Source organism: Rattus norvegicus, chromosome 4 (assembly GCF_021556685.1).
Source record: "Rattus norvegicus strain SHRSP/BbbUtx chromosome 4, alternate assembly SHRSP_T2T, whole genome shotgun sequence".
NCBI classification, from domain to species: Eukaryota; Metazoa; Chordata; class Mammalia; order Rodentia; family Muridae; genus Rattus; species Rattus norvegicus.
In genome coordinates this window covers 182,367,096-182,394,466 of record NC_141537.1, presented here as the reverse complement: position 1 = coordinate 182,394,466, position 27,371 = coordinate 182,367,096, and the positions used below count along the sequence as shown (strand labels likewise).

Below are 27,371 nucleotides of genomic sequence, written 5' to 3'. Positions count from 1 at the left end.
ACTGTAAACCTAATATGAAAATTTCAAAGACCCGTTAGCTAGTGACTTAGACTGTCACTTTAAACGTGCTCAGTTTTCATCCCTAACTTTTATATCCGTTCCATTCATTTCTTTCTTTCCAACAACCCATACCTGATTTTCAACCCTGCTCAGTGTTTGAAGTAATTGCACAGTGCTAAGAAGCCTAGAAGAAGAACAGATTTTATAGCCTCGTCCATGGCCTCTAGCACATATTGCAGGATCATGTTACTTTTCTAAATTATCATTCCTTATGACAGAAAAAGGCTTTAATTATATGTTCAGGGCCTATAGTGAAATCATGACAAGATGTCTTTAACTACGATAAATGAAAACATGACCAGGAATTAGATACAAATGACATATCAGTCTAAGATACATGTTACCAAAAATATACCCATTCAGCAGCTGCTGCTGTATCAAAACCAGTAAGTTGATTAAAGGGTTGTTACTTTGAAACAGGGCAACAATTGCTGACAGAAAGTGTGTTTGTGTTAAAGGTGAAGACTTCTGGAAGCACCTTTTTGCTTTAGTTGGTTAGGGAATTAACTGCATTTTTAAAAGCAGGCAAGTTTTGAAAATGCCCATTTATCAGTTTGTATGGAGAAACTGAAAACCATCCTTTGGAGCACATTTTATACAAGTGCGGGGCTTTTATTCTGCTTCCTGTCTCTGCTGGCTGCCTGCTTGGGAACTGGGGAGGGCTGTGTGATTGTAGCAAGGACTGGACGTAAATTTATATCTTTGGCATAAAATGAAAGATACCCTGATCAGAAATGTGCAAATGTTTCTGCTTGTCTAACAACTTGATCTTAGAAGTTCAGTGCACCTCTCAGAAGGGGGGAGGAACCGAATGAATGTCAATAGTCTAAACATTGGTTTGGGCTTCTGGCAGATTCCCCATGAGAGGCAGTGGGGTGCAGTGTGGTGAATGCTTACCGAGCATGCTGGGATATTCTCCATCGCAGGCCCACACAAGATCTGCTTACTGTTCCCCAGACAGTGAAAACTACTTGGCCCAGGGTGATATCACTCTGGATCCTACAACTCAATCATTCTAGTTAAACTAGATAGTGTAAGAGATGTAAATTTATACCTATTTTCTTGGAGAAAATAACCTATCAACAGATGTGCATCAAAACAAAAGTTTACTCGATGAGGAGCCTCTCCCATCCCCAACCTCCTCACCCCACTCTGAAATCCATGCTTCTTTATTTCCTAGTCTCCTAGGTATTTCCAAATCGGATACTCTTGTTCTCTGACAATAAGGTTGTTGCCACAGCTGCACCAGTTCCGTCTCCCCCTTCTCTGATTTTGGGGGAGGGAACTGGAAACCAATCTGGTTTGTTTTTGTACATAGCAACTTGGCCCAGATCGCAGGAAGACCACAAAAGAATCTGATAACACACTTGGACTCAGACTGCACATGCACAGATAGAAACATATCCCATGCCTGGACTCCGTGCTCACCCACAGGGGTGAGGTGTTCCCGCTTTCAGAGTCAGCGAGCGTTTCTGAGCGTGGAATGCTGCTTTTTAAGATGGTGCTGTGTGGCTCAGACAGGCATCCAGTAAAGCACTTGACAATGACCATTCTCTCTCAAACACGATGCAGTTCATGACCTCACTCTTTTCCGGTCGGGGTCTAAACCTAGCTACATCCTCGGATGTTAGGTTTAAAATGTGATCAGAATGGCGAGCACCATTGTTTTGATGGCCATTTTATGTCCTTGTTTATTGAAGAAGCATGAGGCAGGGGACCCGGGCTTGTGCTTGAGAAAACAAGGGAGTAGAGTGAAGCAAAAGTTAGAACAGAGACGACATACTTCCTAAGCAAATTGTTTCTACATTCCTGATGGTTATGGATGTCTTCCTGAATTGAAATTTGTACCTTAAGTCCAAAGCCCAAGCATAGGAAGCTCTTCCGACTGATGTAAATGGGTGTCTTGAGTCCTTCTTTTTAGGTCTATCCCTCAAGCCATGGTAGTCCTTAAATTTCTTCTGTAGGTCTTTCTCTCTTTCTTTCCTTCCTTCTTTCTCTCTCTCTCTCTCTCTCTCTCTCTCTCTCTCTCTCTTTCTTTCTTTCTTTCTTTCTTCCTTCCTTCCTTCCTTCCTTCCTTTCTTTCTCTTTTAACAAGGAAGTTTAAAAAACACTCACATAATCTCTACTGCAATATGCAGAAATCTATTTCTTTAGCGTATGATGTGTATGTGCACAGATGTAGGTGCACTCATGTCATGGTGCATACATGAAGGTCGGCAGACATCTCCCGGCATCAGATGTCAGTCCCCACCTTTCCAGCTTGTTTGAGATAAGGTCTCTTCCCTACCGCATAAGCCAGACTACGGAGTTCCTAAACTTCAGGAGAGCCTCCTGGCTTTGTCTCCTCTCTTCCACAGAGGTACACTGGGACTGTAGACACCGTGCTACTGTGTCTGGCTTTTACATGGATTCTAAAGATCAAAACGTAGGTCTCACGGCTTGTATGGCCAGTGTTCTTCCTCGCTGAGCCATCTCCCCAAATGCTTTCCCGAGAGTTTGAGGGATGTTTTGTTTAATCCGTGCTGGCCTTTGATATGTGGCAATTTCTTATCCTATGAGTTAGAATTGCCACGTGCAGACGACAGTATGTGTATAGTAGAAATGATAGTGGTCACACTGTCATGTGCTCTTAGGAAATCAAGACAGAAGGATAGCATGTTTGAGGCCAGCCAGAGCAACACAGTGAGACTCCCTGTGGCGGGGAAAAAACAAAGCAAGAAAGCAAACAAACTCACAAGCAGAAATGGATTCAGACTGGAGTGAGGAGAAATCTAAAATACAGGGAGGGAGTGCAGGGTTGACAGCTTGGTTCTCATCAGACCGTAGAGCCCAAATTCTCGAGAACTGGCATTAGTCTCACCCCGTGCATCTCTCCTAATAGGTGTGCCATCGGACAAGGACAATGGGACGGGGACTTGTGTATATTAGGTCATTCCAGTTGGTCTTGAGTTGGAACAAGTATGATCTTATGGTAAAGTATTTCTTAGGCAGTAACCAAGTTCCAAAAGGCCAACCCAATTTCTATCACAGCAGAGTTGACCAGTTGGATTCTTGAATATAACAGCAAGTTAAAACTTCGTATATTTAGTTCTCCCTTTGAAGAGAGAGCCAAACTTTCAAAGTTGCGTGGCCCTTACCAATTCATTTTCCCTGGACGGACCTCTTTCTGTCATGTGAACGCATAGCAGAAGTGACAGAAGTACACTTTGGGGCCCTGAAGAGAGGGCTCACTGGGTAAGAAGAAAGTTGGTTGTGTAATCACGAGGACCTGCATTTGGATTTCCAGCACCCAAGGGACCCATCTGTAACCCCAGTACAGAGGCAGGAAAACCACTGGGGCTTTCTGGCTGGCCAGAGCCAATGGCAAGCTCCATGCTCAGCAGGGGGGCCTGCCTTAAGGGAAGAACGCAGAGACTTGGTAGAGCCGGATGCCTGGCATCCTCCTACACACACACACACACACACACACACACACACACACACACACACGAGCGTGCGTGTGCACAAGCATGCATCACACACTGGGGTAGAGGGAAGAAAATATGCCTAGAATGCGAGAGGGAAAATAAATATTTACCATTTGTTTGGAATTATGAATTTCTGGCCTATCTCATGATATGGGTATTCTTTAAACATACAATTTCATGACCTAGCTTCCTGGGCACATTTTATGTCATGTATTTTTGTTTTACCCCCCCCCCCACACACACACACTAGATCTTGAGGAAAAGATACAGAAGTTAACTGTAAATATGGGTGGGTTACAATCCTTGAACATAAAATCTAAATTGGATGACTGGAAGACCAGAGCTGACCGCTGGGATTGGAGAGGATTGCAGAGGAAAAAGTGAGGGAGAGTAGTAAAAACATCTTGTGTTAAAACCCTAGAGGTAGGGTTGGGGATTTAGCTCAGTGGTAGAGCGCTTGCCTAGCAAGTGCAAGGCCCTGGGTTCGGTCCCCAGCTCCGAAAAAGAGAAAAGAAAAAAAAAACTCTAGAGGTAAATCCAGATTCCCAACTGATCATTGTAGGTGCTTTTTAGAAATATCTGGTGACAGAATAACATAAGAGAAAGCCCTTGTCAAGAGACTGCACATTGATTAATGTCAGTGTATTATTCCTGAGAGTCAGCAGTCCTTCTCAGCTGTCTGATACAAAGAGCTGATGGACAGACCTAGAACAGGTATTTCTGTATGTGTACCACCCAAGAAAGGACACCTGTGAAGGTCACCTTCACATCAGACATCCATGTTGTTGAGTAAATTATAATAGTCCCCATTGAAGGGAAGCATTAGTAGGAAGAAGAGCTCTTGTCATTTCACATACCTGCCACCCACCTGCTACACACCTGGTATATACCTGATATACACCTGGTACACACCTGCCACATACCTGCCACACACCTGGTATACACCTGATATACACCCGGTACACACCTGCCACACACCTGGTATACACTTGCCATACACCTGGTATACATCTGGTATACACCTGCCACACACCTGCCACATACCTACCACATGGTGCCATGAGCACTCACTCCCCTGAGTGTAATCACGTGAACTCCATCTAGTGATTGATCCCTTCTCTCTTTTCTCACCATGATCATAAAGGGGAGGGGGGTGGATTCTAAACTGCTTATCTGATCCTTAGACTCTTGGCATCCTGAGAGTTTGCAGTCAAAGACAGAATGAATCTGAGACAATTTTCTGTGGCAACTCCAAATCGGGATTGGGCAGGTCCAAGTAAACAAAAACAAAAAAAGGGTTTGCAAAGGATGAGACACTTCTTTTCCTGGATGTTACTGGCACGTTTCTTGAGAGGTTTAACAGCCACTCAAGGAAATATTTCAGGAATGAATGAGTCTCCATGGAAGATGTCAGCTCTAGGATCACTCAAGGTCCTAGTTTCCTTCTCTGTGCACTGAAGGCCAAGTGACAAACCACTGGCATGGCAGATGTGACCTTAATGATTTGTGACTTTCCTGGACTTGATTTCTTCAGATCCAGGCACCTTTCCTCTTTTTATGCTTAGCCCAGGGTCTACACTCTGGCAGGTTCTCGTGGGCACTTGACATTTAATCAGCACAGAGGAAATCGTTTCATGGACAAAGGATAAGCGCCATCACAGAAAAGGTCACGAAACACTGGGAGTTGCTTTTAGCAGTAGATTTTTGAGGGCAAGTCCAAAGAAAACACGGGACATGGTTTGGAACAGGAGTATACTTCATCATCAGGCTGTGGTACACAGGACGCCACGGGAAAGAGGACTTGGCTTGCATTGGCGAGAATAAACATGTTTTTACAGTAAACAAATGGGCAGCCATGAGACATGCGCGCCTGAGGTCAAAGGGAAGCCTGTTTGCACCAAATAAATTACAGAAACAGTTCAAGAGCAGTTCACCCTAGTGAAAATATTATCCCTCAACTACTGGCAGGGTTAGTGTCAGGCTAGGTTATCTCTTACCTGGGTGCACTGCATGCTAACCCTGCCTTGGGGTTGTCTGTGGAAACCTGCACACTTTGAATGTTTTCAGTAACTTTACACACTTTAATTTGGCCATAGCCAAATCTCACTCTTTTCCACACAGGGTCAGCTTTTCCCCCCTCAGGGGGCTGACAACCTTTCAGTCTGTAAGTTATCCCTCTCTGCCCCTCTCTGCCCCTCTCTGCCTCCCAGCTCTGCCCCAGCCTATGTGACTACATCCCAAATGAATGTCTGAGATGGGGGCCAGGCTAATGGAGGAGGACTCTGTGAAATCACAGTACAGACAGGAAGGATCCAAAGGCCATCATTTATTCAAAATCTGGCCCTTTGGTTCACAAAAGGGGAATGACTTTTAAAAGGTGGCCAGAAAAAACAATGAAGTAAGAACCATTGAGGGGGAAGTAATTTCATCAAAACTTGAAAACTTTCAGATGTTCATAAATTTTGACTTTGTAGAATAGCACGAGAATATCGCATACTTATGTTTATTGTGATTTACACATATCTATATTGCAACACAAAGACTTCCCGGCCTCTATGCAAAAGTAAACATAGAACCAGGAATGGCATAAGCCTGTGATCCCAGTACTTGGGAGGCTGAGGCAGAAGTACAAGGTCATGGCCAGCCTAGAAAGACAGTTGACTTGAGGCCATCCTAGACTTCATAGCAAGTCTCTATCTCATAAAACAAACAGAAGGGAACATGGGTTATGTGAGTGGCAAACAAGACACAGGAACACAGATCAGAAATAACCATCACCATTGTAACTCCTGTTATCTGCGAAGCCCTGTAAATATAAGATGTCAAGCAATAGCCTGTCACCAGATATTTATTGAGCACCCACAAATCAGAACAGCTGTTTGAAGGAACACCCTAACTCATGCGTGTATGCTCGCATGCATTCGTGAGTGTGTGTGTTTGTGTGTGTGTGTGTGTGGGGGGGGTTATGTGCAGGTGTGTGCATGGAAAAAGCCAGAGGTCAACACTGACTGTCTTCCCCAAACTCTCTCAACCTTATGTTCTGTTATTTTGTCTCCCACCCCCCCACCCCACCTCCCCGGAGCTGAGGACTGAATCCAGGGCCACTTGCTAGGCAAGTGCTCTACCACTGAGCTAAACCCCCAACCTCTCAACTCTATTTTTTGAGACAGTCTCTCAGTGCACCTGGAACTCACTGATTCCTCTAGACTGGCTGCCCGATGACAGCATGGGTCTACCTGTCCCCTACTCTAAGCACTAGAGTCACAGCATGCTCTACCACATCCGGCTTTACACCGGGTACTGGGGATCAACGCTTAGTACCTCATCCTTGTGTGGCAGGCACTTTACCAACAGCCATCTTCACAGCCGGTCTTCCATATTTTTTGCAATAAGGCTGCCTACTGGTACCTGGGAGCTATTGTTTGTTCAGAATGATGCTTCTTTCTAGGTAGAAGTTCCTTTTGAATAATTTGGTTTTTGAGATGAGCTCTCGCTATGGCTAGCTTAAAACTTTCTGCTTAGACCAGGCTGGCCTTGAACTCATAGAGATTTGTCTACCTCAGTCTCCTGCTTGCCAGGATTAAAAGTGTGCCTACGAGTAATTTTTGAATGGTCAGACCGGGTGTTCTCCCTACTTGTAGGCCATTGGCGCTATAACTCTGAAAGCCCTAAACTGAAAGCCAAAGGGCAGGATTTGAGTTTTTGCTTCACCCTTATAAATAAGGCAAGTGATTGGCATTCCGTGAGTTTCCGTCCCTTCAAACAGTGACGCAAGGACAGTTTATATTCTCCTCACATGATTGCTGGTGAGCACTGAAGAGAATATTACATAAGACGACATCATCACGGCTTATTCAAATATGCCTTGCCTTTCAGAATCACCTTTTACAGCCTGGTGGGGCTCATGGCAGCTGAGGAATGTTAAGTCAGAGCTGCATGATAAGAGAAGTCAGAGGAAGCAAAGAGCAGCACTGAGGGGAGAGTGTTAAAAGCATGGGTTTGATCATGGGCAGCACATGAATTTCCCTTGGGTGTTACCACAGTAACCCAATACCATTTGTGATCATATGGACACTCAGACTCTAGTGGTGTGGCATACGCTCTAAGTGCATGGAGAGACACATTCACCTAATGGCAACAGTTTGAATGAAGTCATAGAAAGGGAAGTTTGTTTGTGAGACAGAATCTCTCTGTGTAGACCTGGTTGTCCCAGAACTCACTGTGTAGACCATGTTGGCCTTGAATTCACAAAGATCTACCTGTCTCTGTTTCCCAAGTGCTGGGGTTTAAAGGTATGTGCCACCACACACTGGTAGAAAGTTGTTAATTGAAACATTTACATCATCACTAAAGTCAAGCAAAATAAATGAAAATAGAACCGACTCGTTATGTTATGGTCTTTGTGGTTTCAAAACAAAACAAGAAAAAACAAAACAAAGGATACTTACTTATGTTCAAAATGTAGAGGAGGCTTGAAGACTGCCCTCGTCACCTCAGATGGGCTGGGAGACCCTGCATCTCCTAACGCACAAATGAGGCCTGGAGTTGCTGCTAAAATTGACTCAACACACTCTTTAAAAAATATTTGAACTGAACCTTTCTGAAGTAGAAAAAAAAAGATCAGTTACCATTATTTTATTCTTGCTCATTCTCCTTCACCTCTGAACTTCCTGGTTCGGTCTGAGGCCAGAGTCAAGCTTGCCAAAACACCATAGGGAAGGCTGCTTTCACAGTATTCCTGGCTCACCCAAATTTTTCTTGAGAAAGCCAGTTTCCATGAGATTTCAGTTCCAATTCCGTAGACCCAAGAAAACTGAGGGCGGTTCAGATTGAGTTCAGATAAGCATTCACATTTTCAGTTACTTACGCCAGATCAACCACCGAGCCATTTGACATGTTCACATCAGTGCTTTAGAACAACAACAAAGAGATCAACCAGGCTTTCGAGCCCATGTGGATAGTGTGAGGAGAGCACAATGTAGCAAGGAGCCGCTAGATACTAATAGATACATTCCTCATCAGAAAAAAAAATAAAACAGAAATAATGACCCTGAGACACGTTTAAGGTATAAATAAGCCTCACATGGGGAGTCTCACAATATCAATGCTGAGATCACTTGTCTGATGAAAGCTACTGAGTGACTGGCATTAGATGTGACCTGCAGGGACAATGTATCGCCCTCGTGTTTATCTTTCCTGGCCTTCTCCCTCCCCATCGCCCTTTAAAGGTGGACATGTCAATGCTGCTAAAGGCTCTGTGTTCTGGGAAGCAAAGTGAACTGCTCACTTTGAGACCTCACAGCTCTCAAAGGAATCAACGTCTGCTCCTGCCATGGAGTAGAACCATGAGGAACAAAGGCTATGTTAACTTTCAAATAATCATGTAGAGGGGGGGAAAATAAGCACCTCTAAGGCCAGAGACTATCTCAGAGGCAAGAAACAGAACTTGACTTTTTCGAAGGGTGACTTGAACATGAATTCACTCTGCAAGAAGTCAAGGCCCTCCTGTAAATGTCATCAGAAACAAAGCACATCCAGTGCGAATGACTTGTTTTATAACACATCATGACGGTCATTTTCAAAGGACGGCCAATCCTAAGAGGCTCCACTATAGTGAGGGCAGGAGAAGGTTCTTCTTTTGTTTACTGAGCCATAGGCAAAACCCCATTTTTCACAAACACAGTAACTGAGAAATTGGCTGGAAGAAGCACAAAACTGCATTAAAATCTTCGTGTGCTTGTCACCGCTAAAAACTTTACCAGCCTTCTCATGTCCCAGGAGATGCATGAGCATTGGGAAAGGAAATTTGTATTCTTAGCTGATAGAAGGGTTCACACTTGCCACAATGGGTAGACTCCTGTGGACTCCTTCATCTCTTGACTGCAGTAAAGGAGCATTCTAAAGCACGTATCCAGTGTAGCTGGCCATTTTCAAATACCGAAGTAAGGAGGATTTGGAAATTTAACAGGCCACTACATCTGCTTTCTTAACCCTCCTACTCGGGGTCTGGATTTCTCAGATTCCCTCCTACAGTTGCCATGTTGACCAAAGATAATGGCTTCAACTGTGGGAGAGCTCTATCCTCCGGGGAGGAGAAAACTGGCTCTTACTACTGTCGATTATTCAAAATTTGAGAAAATTAAGACATTTAGTCATATGTCATCTCTAATAACTATTGAACAAAAGCACAACTACAGGATTAATCAAGGTTTGCAGTTGAATTTTTGACTAATACTCACGTCATCAGAAGGAATTTCTCAAGGAAAAACACATGCCATACAAAATACACTAAAACTGTTGGTGAGTGTGGAGATCCACATTCCGTGGACTGAAAATCACTAACGCTGACTCAGCAGCTCTCGTCTGACCAGCAGGAACTTGAAGAACAGTCCTGCAACACTAGACTTCTTTCTCTAATGCCAATCACCCATCTGAGTAGGAACACGACCTGTGGCCAGTAATGAACTAAGACTGTAGAAACGAAAGTCTTATAAAATATGCACAGATGTATACATACTACAAATATTTAAACCATGTGTTTTCTTGTAACTGGTACCATTTTAGTGGTGCTAATTACTGGATACTTTTATAGGCATTATACATGTGTTTTATCAGTTAATTTACACTTAGAAGAGCAACCTCAATAAATACACTACACTACACACACACACACACACACACACACACACACACTTACACACACATATGGGGAAGCTGAGACTCAAAAGAATGAAACTAGCCAATCTTTACTTTTCTTCTATAGCAAAAAATAGAACTAAAATGTAAAACCTAGGTCTGCTTGAAAGAAATCTCTGCTCACTATTCGCTGCAAACTTTATTCTAAGGGAGAGTTTTTATGTGTTTTATGACTCTGTAAATATCACCGTGGTGAACACTTCAATGGTGGAAACCAACAACAGAGTTGCCTAAGCCAGTGTGATTGTGTACAATTTATCACCAGATTGTGTACAATTTATCACCAGCTACATTTTCTTTTATACTTACAAATGAACTCATTGTTCAAACGGCTTCAATTGCCTCCTGCATAGAAATGTTTCCAGATTTGTATCCAGATTGAACCACTTACTCTGTTATCAGATTAGGGAAGTGGTCTGTCAGACACCAAAAATCTGGAATATAATGTGTCGAAGCTAGAAAATATCTTACCACAGAGAAGTTAACACAGTCAGTTTATTTGGAAGACTTTATTTCAAATGTTATACCCAATCAAAGAAAGAAGAAAGGTAAATGCTGCACTGGTTTGAGTCCTGGGAAAATCTGGGACCTGGGCCATGAAGGTCAGAAATGAACTGGGCACAGGAGGTTCCCGGGGTGCAGACCCTGGAATTGATGGCCTTCAGCTAATCTTGCAGAGGTGGTGACGCGGGACAACTGTAGCAATTTGTAAGAGCACTTGCACGGGAGAGAAACAGACGCTGGCAGCTGCATGGGATCCATTCAAGGACAGAACTATCCTGGACGCCAATGTGTAACTTGACCGCAGACAACCTGAGCGGCGCAGCACCTTGTGTGGGAAGCAGAACCCTCTGGGAGGAGAGAAGGCGAAAGGTGTCCGTCCGACACGGAAGAACCACGTACTGAGCTTCGAGATGGGATTCGAGCAGATGAGGATGCAGGAGACAGCTCCTTTTTGAGGAGAACTCCAGGAAATATTCTAAGCTGGTGGCTCTCAAGGACCTCTGAGGAGATGGAGGAGGAGCTGAAAGGGTCGTTACGCACCAAGCGGTTAGTCCCGAGCCTTCAACATGGAGAGGAAGAGGAAAGCTCTTGTTGGGCCGTGGGGCAGACACCGACCTCTCCTGTCACCCAAGCAATTTTAAATCCACAGAGAGAAACACGAGACAGTCTAATATCCACACAATGAGTAATCGTTAAGGGAAGAAGCTGAGGACCGAGTGCTGCCCTGGACAGCCCAACCGAACTAAGGCTAAACTGATGTTAAGTACATACCAGTAAGGAATCTGGTAAACTTGGGTTTTGAGGAAATTTTAGCTTTCTAGACCTTATTTCTGTTGTAGGAAAAAGATCCCCATGCAAGGACTCACACAAGAAGTCTCTAACAAGTCTAGAAGAAAAGGGAATGTCCACTTCCCCCACCCCCCAGAAAGGGGTGAGAAGAGTTGAAGCGACCAACACTTGTGGCTGGGCAATGTGGAGGGGTGGCTTTCTGGAGGTTTTACCTTGAATCTCCAAGGATAACTTGAAAGGGACTTCCAAGCACAAAGTCACACGACTGAGAGCATCCAGCCCTTCTCCCTGGCTTCCTCTGCAAAGCCCTCACTTCAATACCTACTGCCTATCCGACTGTTGCTGTGGCCAGTGGCTCCCAAGAGCAGTGAGAAGTCCCCTGAGCCCCGACACCTGGACACGGTGGGCTAACTGGAAAGCTTGGGATGGAGCTTCTGAGTTTGGCTTTAAGATGGCAGGGATGGAGTTCTGGCTGCCACTGCCGTCTCTCACTGTTCTTTTCTTCAGAGCTTGAAGCATAACTGACAGAAAAGAAAGATTTTCCTGAAAGCTTGGGAGTCAGCTGGGGAAAGCTATAGTATATTAAGTATTTTCTCACTTGTGTTCACCTACAAAATTCCCTTGCTAAATGTTGCATAGAATTTATTCCCACACTTTAACCTAATTGTGTTATTTTTCTCATTTCTGTATAGTACAGTACAGGACATAAAGAACTTGGAGGGAATTTGTTGGGCTCACAGTTTCAGAGGTGTCAGCCCACTGTGGCCTGGTGAGCCCAGCATGGAGAGCACTTCATGGTTCACATCTTGACATCCAGGAGCCAAGAGAAGGAAAATGGTGGCTCTTCCCAGGCTTTCTTTTCCCCTTTATCCCATCTGAGCCACTAGAGGAGGGACAGTGTCACCCACGGAAGTGGCTCTTCCCCCCTCAGATAGTCCTGTCTAAAAATACCCTTATTGACAGACATACCCTGACTGTAACTTGCCAATCTCCTAGGTGGTTCTCAATTCAGTAAGGCTAGCAATAATAATTAGCCAGCAATGCAACCATGTGTGGAAATCTTCAAATATTTTGCAAATCAGAAATATTGTATTTTTAAGTCACTATAGTCAATTAGTTCTGGCACTGAAGATAGAATATGTAACTCTAACAGGTCACCAAACCATGCAGGATTAAATTTAGATTTTCTAAACCACAATCGAGAAGCATCTAACACGTTTGCAGTGGTTGATGTGGGATGCAAATAAAGAAAAATTAACCCAAGGTCTGGCAACAGAAAGGCAAAATATGAAAACAGGTGCATAGAACACTGCAACATCAAAACGTGCTTTTGGAAGATGTTTGGCAACCTATACAGGTCAATTACACAAAGTAATGAGACAAAAAAAAAAAAAAAAAGAATGGGCAAGAGGCGCCATTGGTGTCTGTCTTGTCGTCCCAGATTCCCCAAACACATGGAGCTTGGCTCTCCTCTTCCATGGCCCCAGATGCAGGAGTGGCTTCTAGGAGATTTCTCCAGGTGTTCTTGCCCATCATTGCGGGTACACATTGTTGTAATACCTCCTGAAGGGCACAGCACAACACATGACATGGAGTAGGCACCTGAATCATGTTTTTGCAGCTGGAATGAGGTTGAGTTAGAAGCCCATGTGCTGAAGTCTGCTTGGAGGAGCACTGAAGACTAGATTCCTCTTTTCCCATCACCTCTTCTTGTAACAGGAACATTGGCTAGTGCAGAAATATTCATGCATAGAAACTGTAACCTGGTAAAGACACTCACAATAGAGACATTGTGACTTTATTCACACATAGAAACTGTAACCCGGTAAAGACACACACAATAGAGACATTGTGACTTTTCTTTCCCCAACTACTTTATAAAAACTGTTTGTTCCTTTTTTTTTTAACTTAGCAGATATGGCTCTCAGGTAAGAATTAAACATAGAATTGATACGTGTTTCTGAAGTAATAGGATTAAAGTTATTTTTATAACTTTGTATGCAAACAGTCTCAATTATTCTTTTACTTAGTCTATATGAACAGCAAGTACTAAGAGAAAAGCTGCAGTTCCACTTTAGTCAGAAGTATTATTAAATAATTAATAATGACTCTAAAATGTAGTTCTTAATGACCAGGAAATTAAATTGTCATGTGTAAAATTGGAAAATAACACTGTGTACTAGAAAGTTAATTCCATCACATTAAAATTAGTCTCTTTGGAAGTTCTATTACTGGTTGACAAAATAATTGTTGTCTTAGCCAAATTCCTAACACTTTTTTTGTCGCAAATAGCTTATGAGTTTCAGATGCAGGCCATCACTTTCTAGAACATGCATGGGAGAAACAATGGTCTTTTGAAGTCAGCCATCCAATGGGAAGGCTGTAAGTGCTGCAGAGGAACCAAGAACTGGGGGACACAGTTCTAAAAGGATCTAGTCCCAGAGGGGCTAGAACACACACACACACACACACACACACACACACACACACACACACACACACACACACAGTACTAGCTTATAACAACCTTTAGAGAGTCACTTCCCACCTGAGTGCCTGTTTCTTCACACATAAGGTGATGATGGACCTTATGCCTGCTGGTCCATGTCCTTCTGATCACAGAATCTTATCCGTCAGAAGCATACCCATCTGGGTTAGTAATTAAATACCAGGCATTAGTCAGTATGATACAGATGAGCAAAGGCATGGCAGTGAACAAGATAGGCAAGGTCACACTGCTTATTCCAACCGAGTAGACAGACCCCATCTCAACATGCAATGATTGAAAGAAGGGTATGAACTCTAAACCCCTGGACAGCATGTTAAACCATTGTGAATGCACTGTGAATATTAAACCAATGTGAATAAAGGATTGGCTCTGTATATCATGGGCCTAAGATAATTGAGGCATAAAGACGACAGAAACGTCCCTCAGCTGACTGGGCTGAGATGAGCACCCTGTCTAGAGACGTGGGTCCTTCAGCTCACTGACACATCCTTCCCAGGAATATTCTCTGACCATCGTTTGAACAGCTGCTTGGTGCACACTCACACGCCAGGCACCAGGTTGGAGGATGCAAGAAAACATCCCATTCCATTAAGGGAAGTAAGAATGAGAAGTTAGTTCTTGGCCAGCAATGGTGCCTTACACTTGAAATCTCGGAACAGAGGAAGCTGAATCGTGTGAGTCACAAATTTGAGACCCATTTGAGCCACACACTGAGTTCTGGACCATCCTGGTGAATCTAGTAAGATCCTGTCTCAAAAATATATTTAAGATTAGTGCCTTCAGTTCTTTGTATCATCCCCTGCAACTTCATAGAACCTTCCAACTACATGGAATCTGGGAACTGAGTTTATTATGAGTGACCCCATGCCAACCCAGGGAAAGAAAGCAGCCCAGACTAGCAAAAAGGAAAAAAATAAATTTAAAGGACGGCTCAGAATGCCAGGTGCATCCTATGCCTTTGTTAGTCATTCCCCTGCCTCATCCAACTCTGAGTGAGCACAGCATGTGGCTGTTTATGTAAACCAGCAACCCAGTCATCTGCACCTGACCATTCAAAATAAATGACACAGTTGGAGCAGGAGGATGACCAAAATGAGAGCTTCTCTTGGGAAGGGAGAAGGTAGAGAACAGAACTGTCACAGTTCTTGGAAGGAGTCAGTCATGTTGGAAGGGAACCACGGAAATGTCCTCCCGGCTGCGGGTGTGAGTCCTCCAGACGACTGTTGTGTCTGCTGCAGCTTCCGCTCCAGGGAGAAGCCTTGCAACTAGTGCCTTGCTTAGCCACATCTAAAGTAGAGCAGGCCACTTTTCTGTCATTGCTGCCAATGCAGTTCCCTTGAAACTGCAAGGATGGCTTCCGGGCCATTTGTCTCTGCTCATCTCCACATGTGGGAAATCCCAGCCAAGGCTCTTCTACTCTTGGTGCAGCTGCAAATGCCAAGTTCTGATCTTCATAAGGACTTTGGTGTCCCCGGGAGTCTCAGAGGAAAGAATTCTTTTCAGAGTGAAAACTCTTTCACACTCTGTTTCATGTTGACAAGGGCATTAAGTCACAGCCCATCCTTCTGTCAAGAATTCTGTGGGTGACAATTGCTCTCAAGCCATAGCTACTCAACTTCTGGTTCCCAACCCACACCCCTGCAAGCTGCTTCTCAGCCTACTGCCGTATTATCTTAGTCTGAGTGTTGCCGATAACAATCAGTCCTTCTGCCCAGTTCTTACAAAGTTGGTTCCTTCTCATTGAACCTCCGACTAAAAAGTGCCTTCCCTTCCTTAGGGGATGACCACACCCATAGGGCAGAGGCCACACCCACAATTCTAGAAGGAGATTCTTTTCTGGTGTGTCACTCAGAAATTCATCTTCTCTAGCCCTTCTGAACATGCAGACTGTGAACCAGGTAATGGCTGATAGGCAGAGCAATAAGGAATGGGCTAAAGAATAGACTTTACCAATTAATCCCTTGCGTTTTTCTTATTGTTGCTTCTCTGAGACAGGGTCTCTGTGGACCAGTCAGGCCTCAGACTTGCAGCAATCCATCAGCCTTGGCCTCAAAGGGCTGGCATTATAAATGTGAGTTAGGGTGTGTGCCTAATTTCTTTATTTTGAAAACTAAAAAGTATCACTAGATAGTCTCCTTGTCACACATGTCTCTCATGTTATAGCTCTATAAATATCTATGACCATACACATGCTGGCCTCTCTCTCTCTCTCACACGCACACACTCACCTCTGCAGGTTTTATCCCGCCTTGCCTGCTTGCTTCAGTCTGCCAAGGACTCACCTTAAGAATGACTTGAGGTCATCAGGTTCCAGACTCTTGGGGGACCATGTTACAATTCCCAGAACTTTCTTTCCAAACCTACTTTACAGCAACTGCAGATGTCCTGTCTGACCAGGAAAGTTACTTCAGGAACTTTGCAGTGTTTGGAGTCTCTTACATATACCCATGCCACAATACTACATGCTGCACTGAAACACAAGAGTCCCATGGAGTCTCTGCTTTAAGATTCAGGAATGTCAAGTCTCTTCAGCTGAGTGCTGCATGTGAGCTCTGTGCCCAGAGCTACTTGGCTACATTTTATTAAGTCCTATAGAATTTTAAACATGATTACACATCACCGAGCATACCGAAAACTAAAACGTTAACTGAAAGCTGAAGTAATAGGACTTCATTTTTTTGTTTGGTGCGTGTATATATATGTTTATATGTATGTATGTAGGTGCATGTGGGCATGTATGTGCATGTGTTTGCATGTGTGCGTAGGTATGTGCATATGCATGAGTGTGTATGTATGTGTAAATATGTGCATGTATAGATATGTGTACATATACATGTATGTGCATGTAGTTATGTGTGCATATATATGCAAGTGCATGTATAGATATGTGTGCATATGTATGTACATGTATAGATATGTGTGCATATATATGCACATGAATTTATATGTGCAAATATATATGTGTGTGTAGGTAAGTGCATGTACACCTTGTAATTTTTTAAACCACGTCTTATTTATTTTGTGTTCACAGGGAATGTGGCACATGGCTGAAGGATTTGCAGAACTCAGTTCTTTCCTGGGATTTGGGACATGGGCGTCAACCTCATGTTATCAGGCTTGGCGACAAGCTCCTGTATTCTCTGAGTCCTATTGCTAGCTCTGCACCACCTTATTTTTTGAGATGGATTTCTCAATAAACCCAGGGCTCCCTAGACTTTGCTAAATTGCCTGGCAAGCAAGTCCCACAACTCCTCCTCTCTCCCTCTCCCCAGGGCTGGGGTTACAGCACTGCCAAGCCCAGCCTTTTACATGGGGTATTGAACTCGGGTCCTCAGACTGCTGTGGCAAATATTTTACTGACTGAGCTTTCTCTCCAGGCTCATTTACCTTTCTGTTACCACTACTAACATTATTAATTGATATCATTAAGTAATAATATTAGTTAACTCAGAACATGCCAGACATCACTCTCAGAACTTCACATATACTAACAATCATGCAATGGTGGCCCCCATTTTACAGATGAGGAACTGAGGGATAGGAAATTTAATGAACTTGCCTAGTCTGGTGCAGCTAGTACGAAATGAGATCAGGCAGCCTAGCTATAGAACCCACACCCTTAACCACTATGTATCCCTACCTTGTCTATTCCTCCCTCATTCATAGATAAGGTTAATAAAACCTATGGGGCAGTGAGTTGGAGGATGAAATAAGGATGACCCCATAAGACCCCTGATACAGAAAGACCTTGACAGTAAACCATCAATGTTGCCATAACTTTTCTGTGTGCAGGGGTTGGTACCAAGCCACTGTGAAGAAAATCTGCAACAGTTGTCCCCGCAGAAGTAAGAGTGTGTACCCCACTCCCCACCCAAAACCAGCTGGATTGTCTGAGATACTCAGCCCCCTGCAAGTCTCCTGTATAATAATTGAACTGGGGTCTGCTCTCCAAATAAAACTAGAGATCACTTGCTTCCTGTTAGGTTTACTCCTTTGAAGACAGTGCCAAATAATCAGAGACCAGTGAGAGGAACTGAGATTGAACTGAAGCCTCTCATTCCCATTGATCAAGTTCCCAACAGAGAGCCTGGACTGGGTGGTCACTAAAGAAGACACTGTTAAACTTCAGTTCCAGACCAAAGGCTGTAGTGCACTCTGTAGTGTGGTGCATCTCCCCTGCATGAGATGATTTGCCCAGAGTAGTAGAGAATTCCAGTTGGAGGCTAGGCATACCGGTAACTGACAATGGGCTTGCATTTCTGTAATGCTGGGTATTAGGCAAAGACTTGGTTACTTTCAGCTTAGCAATTACACAGTTTTCTCTCTCTCTCTCTCTCTCTCTCTCTCTCTCTCTCTCTCTCTCTCTCTCTCTCTCTCTCTCTCTCTCTCTCTCTCAACTTCTGAGTGGGATTAGGCCCCTGCTTAGGCCCACGATGACTTTGTGATGCTAGGTTGCTGAAAACAGAGAGGAAGTTTCTCACACATCCCACGTACTAGACAAGTAACATAAAGGGACTTAGAACCCCAGAAACCCTGTCTCACACACCCATCCTTTGGGCAGGAAAACAGCTGAGTTCGTTTGGCTACTCACAAAAGAAGAGAAGAACCGGGCTTCCCTTGTGTCTCTGCAACTAGAGTCCTCTGTCCCTGAGGTAGGAGAGACAGGGACAATCACCAAACCATTTCATCTTACTTCCCTCATCTAAAGAAAGGAAGCTTGACTCCAAATATCTATGTTTGTAGTCTTAGAAATTGAATTATCATTACTCAAGAATGGGAAGCGTTACTCCAAAAGGAGGAAGCACACAAAGATGGATCTAAAATGGTGGAAAGACAGTTGGGGCAGTTCCCAATCTGCAGACAAGAGACTCCTTGGCCTTTGTAACTGGAGAACTCTCAGGAAACTGTGGACTCCCAAAGGAGAGGAGGGTGGGTCTATACAGAAGTCACACAGGCAGCATGAATATTTCCCAAAACAACCTCAGAGAGTCCATGCAACTGGATGAGTGGTATGGCAGGCTTCTCTGAAGAGTGTGTCTATCTTTTTCAGTACATGCAACAAATACTAAATTCTCTGTTGCTCATGTAGCCAGAAAGGTCAAGATTTTTGTGACAGAATCAAAAGCAACTCCAGGCTAAGCTAATACTTGGTAAGCAAACATCTCTATCTATGCTGGTTCCAGCTGATAGGAAAGGGACATCTTGAAACCAGGACCATATCAAAAATACAATAATCCCTGTCTGTGTGGGACAAGTCAGAGTCTGTAAAACACAGTATCTCTGTGAGGAAACAGACTTCCTGTCTGTTTTTTATGTGCTCAATTAAGTACAGATTTTTGGCTCCATGAGCAACCTAACTGCGGCATTATATTTTTGTGTGTATGTGTGTCCAGAAAAACCAAGAAACGAACTAAAAAACTAAACAAGGAAAGAGCGGTCTTAGGAGAAGGTAGTTTGATAAATGTTAATGGCCAAATATCGCTAACGTGAATGTAACTGACCTTTACCACTGTGGCTGTAGATCACGTTTCCAGTGCCCTGCCAACAACATCCCAGCGCAGAGGGGTCACCACCCAGTCGGGTGAGAGCACCTCAAAGCCATGCATGAAATCAAATAGCATGGCATCCAAGCTGGGGACAGCCCGAGAGTGCCCGAGAATTAAAGCAAAATTATTTGATGGATAAATAAATGCCGGTGACCCAGCTCCAAAGCATAGACGTCAGCCTAAAATCTAGTTCATATCTAAATAGATAAAGTCTACAGGTTTCATGGTCCTCCTGAGATCTACACATCTGAGCACTTTCCGACTTGAAACGGAAGCCAAGATACTAGAGCCGTGAGAGGAGACCAACTCTGATGCCTCCAAGGGATCCAAGAGTTCTTAGAGAGTCCATTCTTGCTCTGTGGGTCCTGTCAAAAGCTCCAGTGTGCCTGATCAGATCACTCTACCTCCTAGAGACTACAAAACCAGAGCCATTGGATTCTGTGGTTGGGTCCACACAAATCTGGACACGTAGATCGGTGCCAGCCGACATCCATGTATCTCTGTCTCTGTGGTAAAAACAATACAACTCCTGAACCTAAGGCTTAACAAACACCGTGGAAGAGGGGAAAGAAAGGCTGTGTGGGTCCAGTCTGTGAGGGACCAGGAAATCTTCTGTGAGACTGTATCTCTGAGAAATTACAAGCTTCAGCCATGATATGTCAACCACGTATTATGGCTTCCTAAACAAGATCCGAACCATGCCAACACCAGCAGACATTTAAACATGGAATGGGAAGAGCCTCGTGGGGCCGTACTACCAGACAAAGGACTGTAGGCAATTAAAGATGCTAAGAGCAGGAGAATTAATCTTTCCCAAAGATAAGGCCATACATGTCTATCCAATATCAACTGGTCAGCCCTGAGGTTATAGATACGCAAGTAACATAAAACAGACTTAGCAAGTTGTGTTTATATGTGTAGGGTGCGTGTGTGTGTGTGTGTGTGTGTGTGTGTGTGTGTGTGTATGTGTGTGTGTGCGTGCGTGCGCATGCACATGGTGTGTGTGTGTGCGAGAGAGAGAGAGAGAAAGAGAGAGAGAGAGAGAGAGAGAGAGAGGGAGGGAGAGAGAGAGAGAGAGAGAGAGAGAGAGAGAGAGAGAAGGGATGGGGGCATGAATCCAAAAGGCGACTATTTGGAGAGGACACATGGGAGGCATTGGAACAAGACATAGGAAGTGGGGAAATGATGTTCTTCTATTTTAAAAACATTAGCAGCGCTTTCAACAGGGCGCCCCAATCATCTGAAAAGACCTTTGCTCCTATGTGAGGCTCTACTTGGCCCAGAACACCTGTTTGGGGTAAGTCGATCCAATGTCTTCTGAATGTTTATAAAGCTCTGTGTTACTGGGTTTCTGAGCCAATGGTATGTATTGATATTTAGACTATAACTTAAGTCTTCAGAGCAGGTTTTCCTTTGTGCCCCTAAGTCCACACCTCAGCCCAGTTTTAGTTCCAACCCCCCTCGAACCTTGCCACAGGCTTGTACGTGCTAACCTGTGCTATGATCATTTTCTTCATCGGTGAGGCATGCTGGTTGTATGGGCTGTACCGACTCGTGTTGGTGGGATGGTGGCAAATCGGATGATATGGCTGAAAATGATTTTAAAAACCTCTAGAAAAAGAATCCCAGTCCTTTCCCAGTGTAAAACTGAGCCCCTATGCTAAAGCCAAACCACAATTGTTGTTTTCAAAATAAAAGGTTATAAACAGGCAAGCCAAACAACCAAGTGCTTCAATGTGAACTGGCTTGTGATTTCAATGCATTTGGGACACAATGGAAAATGTGATCTTGGAGGGTGGGAGGAGCCCAGGGGAGCCATGGTCACAATTAATGGGCTGTGGTGACTGGGACTGCATTGTTACATGTTTATGTATGAACGTGTTTTATTTTATCTCATGTCACATAAAGCTTGAATTTAGCCCCAATTTTGAGTTCCAGTTTGAGATGTAAGTGATATCAGACACGAAATAAGCTCATTAAACACACATCACACCCTCTCAGGAGTCAGTATGCTTCATGAACCACAGCCCTATTGCTCACCAAGAGCCTTCCTAATGAGGCCAAACTGACTAATGCATATTCCAAGAATAATACTTGACCAAAATTGAATGCAATTCTCCTGTACTTATTATAATTTTTTATGACAGAGAGCAGAGGCTAAATTTGGTGAAAGTATTGTTTTTCTTCTATGTGTGGGTCTGCCAAATTTTGTTTTTATTTCCGTTCCTTCTCCCTCAGCCATCCACATGGGAATCATGGGGCAGCCATGGCAGCTGACTTGACTTGACTTGTTGGTATCTGGGTGGTGCCATCTTTCACAACTTCACTTCACCCCTCTCAAGAGCAGCCTGGAAACATGTTTGATAGTCCATATGCACAATACAGTAGTCACAATGACCATCTGATAGTCTATAGGATCAGGGCAATTGTCACGTTGATCATGGAGAAGCCATCTGAAGTCTGAAGCTTTCTTTCTTTCCTAAAAATGAGAGGTGACAGCGATCCACACAGATACAGGACAGGCAAGCATGTGGGGCCACATGATATTAGAGGAGAGTATAAGTTCAGCATTTGAGACAAGAAGAGGGCTGGAGAGATGGCTCAGTGGTTAAGAGCACTGACTGCTCTTCCAGAGGTCCTGAGTTCAAATCCCAGCAACCACATGTTGGCTCACAACCATCTGTAATGAGATCTGATGCTCTCTTCTGGTGTGTCTGAAGACAGCTACAGTGTACTTATATATAATAAATTAATTAATTAAAATAGAGACAAGAAGAAGGAGGAGAAGAAAAGGAGGAGGAAGGAAAAAGAGGAAGAAGAGGAGGAGGAGAAAGAAGAAACAGAAGAAGGGACAGAAGGGAAAGGAACAAGAGGAAGAAGAGGAGGAGGAAGAAACAGAAGGTACAGAAGAAGAAGGAAGAGAAGACGGAAAGAAGAAGGAGGAAGGAAGAGGAGGAAGATGAGGAAAGAGAGGAAGAAAAAGAGGAGAGGAGGGAGAGGAGGGAGAGGAGGGAGAGGAGGGAGAGGAGGAAGAAACCACCCCCACAGATAGTATGCTTGTATCATTTGTTTCAGCCATTGATGTAAAATGCTAGAGAGAAATATTTTTATTACATGGAAACTGAGATCTCCTCCCCAAAATGATTTTCCACTAACTTATAGCATCATTGTACAAACTCACATTCCCATCCTGGTAGAGTTTACCTTGTAAACAGAGCAGTGTGTAGAAGGATGCCCGAGGTGTGCAGAACTAGGGCAGAATGGTAACACCAGTGGTCAAACCCTGTCTTCACGGATCTCTGTGGGTTTAGCGTGAGGCAAGGCTTACAGTGTAGACTCAACACCTATACTTCCTACTGGGCATTTGTTTATTCGTTTGTCTTAAGGAAATGGACAGTGGAGCCAACGGAAACTATTGGATGGAGGAGGGATTTATTACTTTTTTTCCTGGCTATGGGCAAGTACCTGACAAAAGCAATTTAAAGGAGGAAGAGTTTAGTTTTGACTCACAGTTTGAGTAGATGCAGTTCATCACTGGGGAAAGGCTTGGCTGGCAAAGCCTGAGGCCACTGCTCACAGAAAACTGACAGGAAGTAGGAAGAACTAAATTTCTTAAGACCTGCCCCCAGGGACTCACTTCCTCTATCAAGGTCCCACCTCCTAAAGGTTCTAAGCTCTTCCAAAACAGTATTACCACCTGGAGAATACTTTATATCAAAGCCACAGAAGCTAGTCACCAGACCCAGGAGCTCTCTCCCCAAAACTCTCAATGTCTTCCTTGCCATTCCGGAGACCCTTAGTCACTCCCCAAAAGTCTCCTCAAACAAATGTGAAGTTTACTCTCAGGTGCCAGAGTGCTAGGCAAGTGTCATTTCTTCCTCCTTTCTGTGAGGCCTCTATCATAGGACTTATTGATACATGGGCAAGAACAGGGACAGCTATTAACACTGACTGCTCATGTATGTGACATGCACAGAATGGCCAATGAAAATGTGCCTTGTACTTGTCATGACTGACAACCCACACGACTTGTCCGTTCTGGTCCATTCAGGGAATAAGCATTGTTCCCAGCCCCTCAGAGCTGAGGCACCCAGGAAGTCAAGATAGACCATCTAAGGCTTTGTCTTAAGTATGTAGGTTACTGGGCTCGAAGATGGCTCAGTGGTTAAGAGCACTGACTGCTCTTCCAGAGGTCCTGAGTTCAATTCCCAGCAATGACATGGTGGCTCACAACCATCTATAATGGGATCTGATGCTCTCTTCTGGTGTGTGTGAAGACAGTGACAGTGTACTCATATAAATAAAATAAATACATCTTTAAAAAAAATGTAGGGTATTATGTGTGTGTCGGGGTAATGTGGGCTACAAACATTTCTTAAGAAGAGAAAATATCAGATTGCTGTTCGCTGTTACTTGGGGGTCTAATACCCTGCAAGTTATTTTAATGACTCTTTTGAAGATGTATCAGTTCCTATATTGTTCAAAAGAAGAACTGAGTAATTCATCTACCAGAAAACAAACACATCCAGAAGACTCAATGCGTGTCAGGCACAGTTGCAGGCAGGAGAGGTGAAGTACAAAACAAATCTCTCAGAGTTCTGCTCTCTGGGGACTCGAATTCAAGTCGGTTGGGAAGGGAGACAGATAATAGAGCAAGGTCCAGTTAACGCACAGCATGGCAGAAGGAGCAGATGTGCTGAGGAGAACAGTAAGGACCAGCAGTTAATGAGACGGGAAACCAGTTGGGAAGGCTGAGATCTTTCTTTCGTTTGCGAGGCTGTTGCTTGGGCGTGTGTCCAGTACAGGGTGTGAAGGAGCAAGGCAGAGCAGACTTAGCCTGCCTGAGGAACTGCTAAAGGACATGCTCAGCTTACAAGGCATCAACCGGTCTGGGAAGAGTCGGAGAGGCAATCAAAGGCAGGGCAAAGTGTTCTTGTCTTTCTTTACAGTAAGCTACAAACACATGAGACACTCAAATCTGAAGCTGGCAGAGCAGGTACACTCACCAATCAGTGCGACTGTCTAGCCTCTGCAGTGACAAGAATCCAAGAAGGCCCCAAAATGCCAGACATCAGCTTTTAAGTAGGCACATAGTAGCGACACCTCCTGGTAGATTCCACGGGAATTTGGGGTGAAGGGGATGAGGTACATGTGTCAACCAATAGGGAGAGAAAGCTTTGCAAAAATTCCAGTGTGAGGCATCTGGCAGTGAGCTCTGGTGAGAGGTGATATCTAGAATTTCAAGGAAGAACAATGGCTGAACCTCCTTATTCTGACTGAAGTGTTAAGACTTGGCCTTAGGTGAGAGTATGGGGACCAATTCTGAAGAAACCGTGGGGTACCTAGAGTCACTAAGGAGACAAGCCTCTGGGTATGTCACCAGAGACTCACTCTTACTGTGGGACTGACTGTTCACAGGCTGGGGCTCCAGACTGAATAAGAAGTAGAAAGAAAGTCCAAGGAACAGTGTTCATTGCTCCCTGAGTTCTCACTACTACAGATGCAACGTGATTCCCTCCGGTTAGCTCACACTCTGACTGCCATGCCTTTTCCACGGTAGATTGTATCCTTCCTAACTGTGAACCAAAAACCCCCTCCTCCATTAAATTTTCACGCATTTGCTCACAGCGATGAGAAAAGTGCAGGGAGAGGGGCAGAGGCAGAGGGACATTGCATTTGGAGTAAGGGGAGAGGAGTTGTCAAGCGCAGCAGAGAGTAGAAGATGGGGTTTTGCCATAATCTTGGATTGGAAAGACCGGAGACAGAGGAGAATTAGGAGCCATGATCAAAAGTTTGAACATGTTGAGCTTGAGATGAGTTAAAACTATCAACACCTATTATGCATCAAGTCAACATCCCCGTGATCTGTCTAAGCTTCACCCCCACAGCTACCTGGCAACAGCCAGGTAGGCTCCACCTCACAGTTACCTGGCAACAGCCAGGCATACCTGACACTATAAAAGGGGCTGCTTGCCCCCTCCTCACTCTCTCTCACTCCTGCTTCCTCTTGCTCGCTCTTGCCCCTTTGTCCCTTGTTTTTGCTTTTGAACTGAGGTAATTTGGCCCAAAGAGCTGAAAGACTTGCTCATCTCACACACACACACACACACACACACACACACACACACACACACACACATACACACACATACACACACATACACACACATACAAATACACACACATACACACACATACACACACATACAAATACACACACATACACACACATACACACACAAATACACACACACATACACACATATACACACATACACACATACACACACATACACACACATACACACACATACACACACATACACACACATACAAATACACACACACATACACACACAAATACACACACACACATACACACATACACACACATACACACACATACACACATACACACACATACACACACATACACACACACATACACACACATACAAATACACACACACATACACACACATACACACACATACACACACACACACACACACACACACACACACACACACCCCAAGTAAATCAAACCCTTCAAGGACTCAATGGAGGACATTCAATTCTGAGTTGAATATCTTTCCTGGGACACCTCGCTGAGAGCTAAAGCACATTACAGGTAGACAACTGAAGAGAATTTCCCTTTCTGTGACCTCTCGACACCACAATTTAAATAAAAACTGACCAAACTTTAAGATTGAGGGAGTCTGCTTTAAAGGGGGTGAGGGGGAACTCAATCTCAATCCCCTTTTAAAAAAAACTAAGAGGGTTTTCCCCTCCTCTTGAAAACTAAAACAAAACTGAGGTGAGTCTAAGGCCAGACTGCTGATTGCATCAGAGACAAAGATGAAAAGAGAAGAGCAGTGGGCAGGAACCCTAAACCAGCAGGCCGAGGGGCTGGCCTGGAGGCTCACATTATCAGACATTAGTCAGAGAAGGATGTGCTTTAGCTGGCTTAGAAGAAAACTGAAATAACATGTTAATTTTAGGTTCTTTGATATTTTTTTTCCTGGAGATATTTTGTTTTGATACGTCCAACAACAGCCAAGGAGAAAGGCTCAGAAGACAGACATAATAAAAACAGCCGATGACCCAGGGCAACTGCACGTGAGCTCCATTTTCTTAGTCCTGCTCAGCCCCAAAGAGCAGATCACCAAGGTGTTGCAAGCTACTACTACTACTACTACCACCACCACCACCACCACCACCCTGGAGAACTTAGAGTGAGCATCAATGTTACAAAGCTCCTGCACTGGGGCTCCTTCAGCTAAAGGCTCTGAGACCAGTTAAAACTCAGAGGCTTCTGAGAAGGACACAAACATGCAACTCATTTGGAGGACCCTTAGCTTACTAAGGCATGGAGGGGTGGTTACCAATAAGAATCCTAGTTGCTCAGCCCAGAAACTCCTTTTGGGACTGGCTTCTAGTGGATTAGAAACTAGGTTGTCACTGTTGGTGGGGTGGGGCAGGGGTGGTATACTCATCCACTTAACCAGTATTTACTGTCAAAAATGGTATCAGAACCATAGAAAATGAGAGCCTGAAAGATGATTGGGAGATAGTATGATATAAGTTTTTTTTTTCATTTAGCTCAACACCAAAGATATTGCATACTATGAAGATGTTGACCAGAGCAAGTAAAAGCAAGAATTGAAGAGGGATTGGGGCAGGGCATAATGGGAGGAGCTAAGAAATTGAGGAAAAGAATATCCTGTATACATAGTTGTCTATAATGCTTGCCCTTTAAAAACTTAATTTTATTTTGTTAATAAAGTGTCTGGTGGTGTA

General features: G+C 44.0%; 1 long non-coding RNA gene across 1 annotated transcript in view; it reads left to right on the top strand.

Moving 5' to 3' along the window:
- LOC147995154 (uncharacterized) overlaps nucleotides 1–17,998 on the top strand; it is a 32,177-nt gene extending 14,179 nt beyond the window's left edge. Inside the window, exon 3 of the long non-coding RNA XR_015687283.1 lies at nucleotides 17,057–17,998. This is a non-coding gene — a long non-coding RNA (uncharacterized LOC147995154). The remainder of the gene's footprint in view (nucleotides 1–17,056) is intronic.
- Nucleotides 17,999–27,371: the final 9,373 nt, after the last annotated feature.